This window comes from Canis aureus, chromosome 29, assembly GCF_053574225.1.
Source record: "Canis aureus isolate CA01 chromosome 29, VMU_Caureus_v.1.0, whole genome shotgun sequence".
Lineage (NCBI taxonomy): Eukaryota > Metazoa > Chordata > Mammalia > Carnivora > Canidae > Canis > Canis aureus.
The window spans coordinates 20,821,462-20,830,909 of NC_135639.1; the positions used below are offsets into that span (position 1 = coordinate 20,821,462).

Here is a 9,448-nt window from a genome sequence, read left to right on the forward strand (position 1 = left end):
CTATGATAAAACTATATAAAATCAAAGACAATTTTTTAAATTGCAAAAGAAAATAGAAATAGTCATATATAAGGGAACCATTACAAAGCTACAAGTGTATTTCTCTGCATTAAGCTTTCAGGCAAATGGAGCATGGGTGAAGTATCAAAGTGCTTTAAAAAATAATAATCTGTACACCAAGAATACTTTACTCAGGAAAGTTATTCTTCTTAAATGAAGGTAAGATAAAAGCTTTTACAAACAAAAGCTGAGGAGTTTATCACCACTAGATCTGCATTACAAGAAATGTTAAAGGTGGTTCTCTAAGTTGAAACAAAACTCTAGCAATCCGAAAACATAGGAAAGTAAAAAAATTCACTGTACAGGTAAGAATACAGTCAAATTCAGAATACGGTAATATAATGATGGTATGTAAATCACTTTTTTACTCTGGTATAAAAGCTAAAGGACAAAAGCATAAAAAATAACTATAGGTACATTAATGTGTTAATGGATACACCATATATTAAAGATGTAAATTGTGACATCACTTAACAAAATACACTGGGAGGAGTAAAGTGCAGAGTTTTTGTATGTGGTTAAAGTTCATTTGTCACCAGTTTAAATTAGACCATTATACCTGTATGAGGTCTTATGTAAGCCTTGTGGTAATCACTAATATAAAATATGTAGCAAAACATAAAAAATACAAACAAGGGACTTAAGATTACTGGTACAAAAATCATCTAATTACAAAGAAAATCGGCAAGAGCCAAGAGTGGAAAAAAGGAAGAAAAAGAACTACAGAACAGTCAGAGAAAAATAAAATGGCAATATATCCTTACCGATCAATATTTACTTTAAGTGTAAATAGATTACTTCTCAAATCAAAAGAAATGACTGGATTAAAAAAAAAAGCTATCCATATGCTACCTACAAGACAATTTTTTTAGGGCACACAGGCTGAAAGTGAAGGGATGAAAAAGAATTATTCCATGCTAATGGTAACCATAAGAGAGCAAAAGTGGTGCTATTTAAATCTGACAAAATGTTAAATCAAAAACTGTCGAACAAAAAAGTCACTATAAAATAATGGAATCAATTCATCAAAAGGATATAAAATTGTAAATACATATACACCCAATATCACGCACACAAATATGTAACAGAAATAAAAGAAGTAGTTAACAATATAATAACAGTAGGAGATTTCAATACCTTATTTTCTGTTGGATAGATCATCCAGACAGAAAATCAATAAGGAAACAACAAATTCAAACAAAACTATAGACCAAATGAACCTAATAGACAAATACAGAACATTACAGTCAACAGCAACAGAATACATATTCATTTTAAGCACACATGAAACATTCTCCAGGATAGATCATATATTAGGTCAGTCACAAAGCAAATCTTTATTTTTTTATTTTTTATTTTTATTTTTTATTGGAGTTCAGTTTGCCAACATACAGCATATTGCCCAGTGCTCATCCCGTCAAGTGCCCCCCTCAGTGCCCATCACCCAGACACCCCAACCCCGGCCCACCTCCCTTTCCACTACCCCTTGTTCGTTTCCTAGAGTTAGGAGTCTCTCATGTTTTGTCAACCTCACTGATATTTTCACTCATTTTCTCTCCTTTCCCCTTTATTCCTTTTCACTATTTTTTATATTCCCCAAATGAATGAGACCATATAATGTTTGTCCTTCTCCAATTGAATTACTATAAAGCAAATCTTAACAAATTTAAGATTGACATCATTTCAAATGTCTTTCTGATCAGAATAGTATGAAACTAGAAAACAATAACAGGAGAAAAAAATAGAAAAGTCATAAAAATGTGGAAATTAAAATACAAATACTTCTAAACAACGGGTGGGTGAAAGAAGCCAAAAATGAAATGCTAAAAATTTGAGCTAAGTGAAAATAAGAACATAGTCTACTAAAATTTAAGGTATGAAACGAAAGAATTCTAAGAAGGAAGTTTATTGCAATAAAATATCTACATTAAGAACACATAAGAATTTCAAATTTCAAATTCATATGTCATATGTCATTCATATGTCAAAGAATTAGAAAAGAACAAATGCAATCTGAAGTTAACAGAAAGAAATTGTAAAAATCAGAACATAAATAAATGAAAAAGATACTAGAAAATGGTAGAAATGATGAATTGCAACTAAAGGGTTCGTTTTTTAAAATAAAATTGAAAAATCTTTAGGCTAAAGACAAAAGTAGACTCAAAATTACAAATAAGAGGGGACATGTACTACAGCAGTTGGAATGTCCCATATGATACCACAAAATACAAAATACAAAAGATTGAGAATTACGAACATTTATGTCAACAAACTGAGCAATTGAGAAGAAATGAATAAATTTCCAGAAATATAAAACCAATACTGACATGAAGAAAAAGGATGTCTAAACATATTAATCATGAGTAAGGAGATTGAATCAGTAATCCAAACCTCCCAAAAAATTAAAGATCAAGGGCTGATGTCTTTACTAGTGAATTATAACAAACATTTAAAGACAAGGCCAACAGCATCACCTTAATTCTAAAACCAGACAAAGACCCCACCAAAAAGAATTATAGACCAATATCCCTGATGAACATGGATGCAAAAATTCTCAACAAGTTACTAGCCAATAGGATCCAACAACATATTAAGAAGATTATTCACCATGACTAAGTGGGATTTATCCCTGGGATGCAAGGCTGGTTCAACACTCGGAAAGCAATCAATGTGATTGATCATATCAGCAAGAGAAAAAACAAGAACTATATGATCCTCTCAATAGATGCAGAGAAAGCATTTGACAAAATACAGCATCCATTCCTGATCAAAACTCTTCAGAGTGTAGGGATAGAGGGAACATTCCTCAGCATCTTAAAAGCCATCTATGAAAAGCCCACAGCAAATATCATTCTCAATGGAGAAGCACTGGGAGCCTTTCCCCTAAGATCAGGAACAAGACAGGGATGTCCACTCTCACCACTGCTATTCAACATAGTACTGGAAGTCCTAGCCTCAGCAATCAGGAAACAAAAAGAAATAAAAGGCATTCAAATTGGTAAAGAAGAAGTCAAACTCTCCCTCTTTGCAGATGATATGATACTGTACATAGAAAACCCAATAGACTCCACCCCAAGATGGAGTCCACTCATACAGTAATTCTGCAGTGTGGCAAGATACAATATCAATGCCCAGAAGTCAGTGGTATTTCTACACACTAACAATGAGACTGAAGAAAGAGAAATTAAGGAGTCAATCCCATTTACAATTGCACCCAAAAGCATAAGATACCTAGGAATAAACCTAACCGAAGAGGTAAAGGATCTATACCCTAAAAACTACAGAACACTTCTGAAAGAAATTGAGGAAGACACAGAGAGATGGAAAAATATTCCATGCTCATGGATCGGAAGAATTAATATTGTGAAAATGGCAATGCTACCCAGGGCAATTTACACATTCAATGCAACTCTATCAAAATACCGTGGACTTTCTTTCTTTTTTTTTTTAATGTTTATTTATTTATGATAGTCACAGAGAGAGAAAGAGAGAGAGGCAGAGACACAGGCAGAGGGAGAAGCAGGCTCCATGCACCGGAAGCCCGATGTGGGATTCGATCCCGGGTCTCCAGGATCGCGCCCTGCGCCAAAGGCAGGCGCCAAACCCCTGCGCCACCCAGGGATCCCTACCGTGGACTTTCTTTAGAGAGTTGGAAAAAATCATCTTAAGATTTGTGTGGAATCAGAAAAGACCCTCTATAGCCAGGGGAATATTAAAAAAGAAAACCATAGCTGGGGCATCACCATGTCAGATTTCAGGTTGTACTACAAAGCTGTGGTCATCAAGACAGTGTGGTACTGGCACAAAAACAGACACATAGATCAATGGAACAGAATAGAGAACCCAGAAATTGGCCCTCAACTCTATGGTCAACTAAGATTCGACAAAGCAGGAAAGACTATCCACTGGAAAAAGGACAGGCTCTTCAACACATGGTGCTGGGTAAATTGGACATCCACATGCAGAGGAATGAAACTAGACCATTCTCTTACACCATACACAAAGATAAACTCAAAATGGATGAAAGATCTAAATGTGAGACAAGAATCATCAAAATCCTAGAGGAGATCACAGTCAACACCCTTTTTGAACTTAGCCACAGCAACTTCTTGCAAGATACATCCATGAAGGCAAGAGAAACAAAAGCAAAAATGAAATACTGGGACTTAACCTAGATAAAAAGCTTCTGCACAGCAAAAGAAACAGTCACCAAAACTAAAAGACAACCTACAGAATGGGAGAAGATATTTGCAAATGACAGATCAGATAAAGGGCCAGTATCCAAGATCTATAAAGAACTTATTTAACTCAACAGCAAAGAAACAAACAATCCAATCATGAAATGGGCAAAAGACATGAACAGAAATCTCACAGAAGAAGACATAGACATGGCCAACATGCACATGAGAAAATGCTCCACATCACTGGCCATCAGAGAAATACAAATCAAAACCACAGTGAGGTACCACCTCACACCAGTGAGAATGGGGAAAATTAACAAGACAGGAAACAACAAATGTTGGAGAGGATGTGGAGAAAGGGGAACCCTCTTACACTGTTGGTGGGAATGTGAACTGGTGCAGCCACTCTGGACTGTGTGGAGGTTCCTCAAAGAGTTAAAAATAGACCTGCCTTACGACCCAGCAATTGCACTGCTGGGGATTTACCCCAAAGATTCAGATGCTGTGAAACAGCGGGACACCTGCACCCCGATGTTTATGGCAGCAATGTCCAGAGTAGCCAAACTGTGGAAGGAGCCTCCGTGTCCATCGAAAGATGAATGGATAAAGAAGATGTGGTCTATGCATACAATGGAATATTACTCAGCCAGTAGAAACAACAAATCCCACCATTTGCTTCGATGTGGATGTACCTGGAGGTTATTTATGTGGAGTGAAATAAGTCAATCGGAGAAGGACAAACATTATATGGTCTCATTCATTTGGGGAATATAAAAAAAGTGAAACGGAATAAAGGGGAAAGGAGGAAAAATGAGTGGGAAATATCAGAGAGGGTGACAGAACATAGAGACACCTAACTTTGGGAAAGGAACTGGGGGGGTGGAAGGGGAGGTGGGCGGGGGTGGGAGTGACTGGGTGATGGGCACTGATGGGAGCACTTGATGGGATGAGCACTGGTTGTTATGCTATATGTTGGCAAATTGAACTCCAATAAAAAATTTTTTAAAAAAAGACAAGGCCAATATTATCCTCGTATCAAATCAAGATAAAGACACTATAAGAAAAAGATACATTAATATTCCTTATAAACATGCATTTAAAAATCTTCAACAAAACAATAATACAAATGCAATAGTGTACTAAAAGGATCATACATCATGATTAAAGGCAATTTATTTCTTTGATGCAAGGATGGCTTAATGCATGCAAATCAGTGAACATGATTCGCCATATTAACAGAATAAAGAATGGTCACATGATCAGTGGGAGTAAAACCAATCAGTCTCTGAGCAGCAGCCTGCCTGTGGCTGCCAATGATTTTTGTGGTCAGTGTTGCTTTCATCAGTCTACAGCACGAGGAATATCTTTATGAACCTCTTCAGGGATCTTTTTGGCAAAAAGAATGTACACATTCTCATGGTACACTTGGATGTTGCCCGCAAGACCACCATCCTATACAAGCTAAAGCTGGATGAGATCATGACCACTATCCTCACCACAGGCTTTAATGTGGAAATAATAGTATAAGAATATCAGCTTCACTGTGTGGGATGTGGAAGGCCAAGACAAGATCTGGCCTCTGGTGCCACTACTTCCAGAATGCATAAGGTGTCCTCTCTGTGGTTGACAATAACAAAGATGATGTGAAAGAGGACTATAAGTAGCTCATGAAGATGCTGGTGAAGGATGAACTTGCAACCAAGGTGTTTGCAACCAAGCAGGACCTCCCCAATTCCATGAATGCAGCCAAGATTATGGACAAACTGGGTCTGCATTCCCTGTACTGTAGGAACTGGTAGATTCATGAGACATGTGCAACCAGTGGGAATGGGCTCAATGAAGGACTGGACTGGCTGTCCATTTAGCTTCAGAACCAGAAGTGAGCTCTGCCCCCCAGCCCCCTCACAATCTCTCCTTTCACTTTGCTTTACCTGCCCATGGTGTGAGTGCCAGAAACTGTCTCCTTGGTTGGTCACAGTGTACTTCACCATGCCATAAATGTGCAGACTCAGCTTGCATCCAGGGATTTAATTTAATGTAAATATTTTGTGTTCCCAATAATGCAGTTTCTGGTACTTCCATGCAGTATTGCTCAACTTTTTGTTTTGCTTTGTTTTGTTTTTAAATTGTAACAAGAGAGTCAACCCACTCTTCAATAGTGAGTAAGGGTTTTAGTCACACAGAGCCTCCAGACGTTGCTATGTGGACCAAACTGGCACTCCTTCTCTGGGCATTAGATCTGTTTTGAGATCCATTTGAGTGGTTGGTTTTTAGCCTGAACTCAATACATTTTTAAAATAGTTAAAAATACAAAATAAGTAGAACACACAGAATGGAGAAAAGTGCCTAGTATAGGTTCTGCAGTAGTGGCCTGAGTCTGGTCCACCAGTGGACATTTTCCCCTCAGGAATGTGAGGCCAGGTGGAATCAGCCATGATACATTCTGCATGGTCACAATAATGTCTCTGTGATTCACCCTGCTTGGATCATTCCACATCCCCTAGCATTTGTGCTTGTACTTCTGCTTATACAGCCACTGGGCTATGGGGCTGCAGCTACCATTCATGGACCCCTCAGAGGGACCTGGTCTTCCCTGGGTCAGCATGGGCACTCTGGTTTGCTTTGGGCTGCCTGGGGTCTCACCAGCAGAAGGATGGGTGGGCCAGTAATCCTAGAACCTCAGTCCTTGAATATAGGAGCCCCCGTCTACATGTGCTTTCACTCCCTCAGCCTGCAAGGGTCAGGCTCACCATCAAAATGATAACCTCTACTTTTTCCTTTTGTATTTTGATAAACATTGGAGAAGTGGAGCTGTTAAAGTTTATCTTGGGGAAATCTTCAGGGCTGGTTTATTTGGCATGGTGGTACCTCTTATTGCTTTCAATACACAATTAGTAATCAACTGATTTTTATACTTGTTTTCAGTTTTCATTTCAACAAACAAGTACTGTAATTATAGCTACTAGAATAAAATCTTTTGATTATTAAAAAGAGGAAAATCAAATGATCATCTCAGGATATGCAAAAAAAATTGGCAAAATTTAATACTCTTTATCATAAAAATGTTTAAAAAATTAGGTTTAGAAGGAATGTACCTCAACATAATAAAACTCACGTAGGTGAAAAACTCACAGCTAGTATATTCAGTGGTGAAAAGCTGAAAGTTTTCCCTCTACGATTGGAAACAAAACAAGGATTCCCATTGTTACCACCTGTATTCAATGTACAAAATGCTATCCAGAACAAGTAGGGGAGAAAAAGAAAAAAAATGCAAACTGTAAAGGAAGAAGTAAAATTGTCTATTTTCAGATGATATGATCTATAGAGAAAACTCTAAAAATTCCACAAAAGAACTCATTAAAGCTAGTAAATTCATTAAAGTTCCAGGATACAAAATTAGCATATAGAAACCAATTGCATTTCTATACATTATCAATGAACTATCTGAAAAAGAAATGAAGTAAACAATACCATTTACAATAGCATCAAATATAATAACTTAAGAACAAATTTAACCAAGGAGGTGAGATATCTATATACTGAACACTAGAGAACATTGATGAAAGAAATTGAAGAAAGATATTCTGTGTTCATGGATTGGAAGAACAAGATAAAGTCATTTTAAGAAACTTAAGAACACTTAAGAAACTTAAGAAACCTAAGAACACAGCAGGAGGCATCACACTTCCTGATATCAAACTATATTATAAAGCTATCATAATGAAAACCATATGGTATTGATGTAGAAAGTCACATAGATCAATAGAAAGGAGTAGAGAATTAATAAATCCATGCATATATGGTCAATTAATTTTTAACAAAGCCAAGAATATACAATGTGGAAAAAATAGTCCCTTCAATAAATGGTGTTGTGAAAACTAGATATCTAACTTTCAAATTGAAAGCAATGAAACTGGACACTTACGTTGCAAATATACAACAATAACCTCAAGATGTATTGAAGACTTAAATATAAGACCTGAATCTATAAAACTTTTTGAACCATATTGAACTAAAAATCCTCTGTGCATCAGAAGAAACCATCAACAAAATAAACTTATGGAATTGGAAAATATTTGCAAACCATACATCTGATAAAGTGTTAATATCCAAAATATTTAAAGAATTGATACAACTCAATAACCAAAAGGAAAAAAAATGTAACTGAAAAAATGAGTGAAGTACCTGAATACATATTTCTTAAAAGAAGACATACAAATGGCGAGCAGTTACATGAAAAGGTGCTTAGCATAGTGATGCTGATCATCATCACATTTTCCTAATCATCAGGAAAATGCAAGATACAATCACGATGAGATATCGTGATTGCTATTGCTATGGAAATAGATCTTGACTTCTTTGAATGTATATCCAGAAGTAGTATTGCTGAATCTACAGTAACTCTATTTTTAAATTTTTGAGGATACAAACATTAAAAAGGACATGATTGTTCATACCATGTGATTATTACACAAAAATCTGTACGTGATTGTTTAAAGCAGCTTTGTTTGTAATAACAAAATCTGTAACAACATCAATGTCCTTTGAGAGGTGAAAAAATAAATTCTAGAATATCTATACAATGGAATACTACTCAGCAATAAGAAGAATTAAGCATCGATACATATAAAAACCTTATGGATTTCTAAAACATGCCTAATGAAAAAGTCTGTCTCAAAAGGTTTCATATTGTATAATGATATCTCTATCACATTCAGGAAAATCTATAGAGTTGGAGAAAAGATTAGTACTTGCCAGAAAACAAGGCAAAAGTGAAGGAACAGGGTGTGCTAATATGTAGCAGTAATACAAGTGCCTCTGTGATGTTGGAGCAGTTCTATATCTTGATTATAGTAATATAGATGTATCTATTCATGACATAAAATTGCATAGAGCTATGCATGCACGCATAAAAAGTGCATCTCAAAAATAGTAAAAAGTAACTTATATCTGTAATTTAGTTGACAATATTGTGTCAATATTAATTTTCTGCTTTTGATGTTATATTAATATTATATAAGATTTCACCCTTGAAAAAATCTGGGAAGGGCTGTGAACTATTTTTGCAGATCTCTGGTCTATAATTACTTAAAAATAGAATGTTAGAAGAAAATTCTCATTAAAATATGAATTTATGTTTAAGATTTTTATAATATAAAATTTTACAACCTTAATACAACTGGTTTAATTTTTATATTGCTTCCAGA

General features: G+C 35.8%; 1 pseudogene; it reads left to right on the top strand.

Annotated features, from left to right (window-relative positions):
- The first annotated feature begins 5,609 nt into the window (after positions 1 to 5,609).
- Positions 5,610 to 6,106, top strand: LOC144300845 (ADP-ribosylation factor 1 pseudogene; annotated as a pseudogene).
- Positions 6,107 to 9,448: the final 3,342 nt, after the last annotated feature.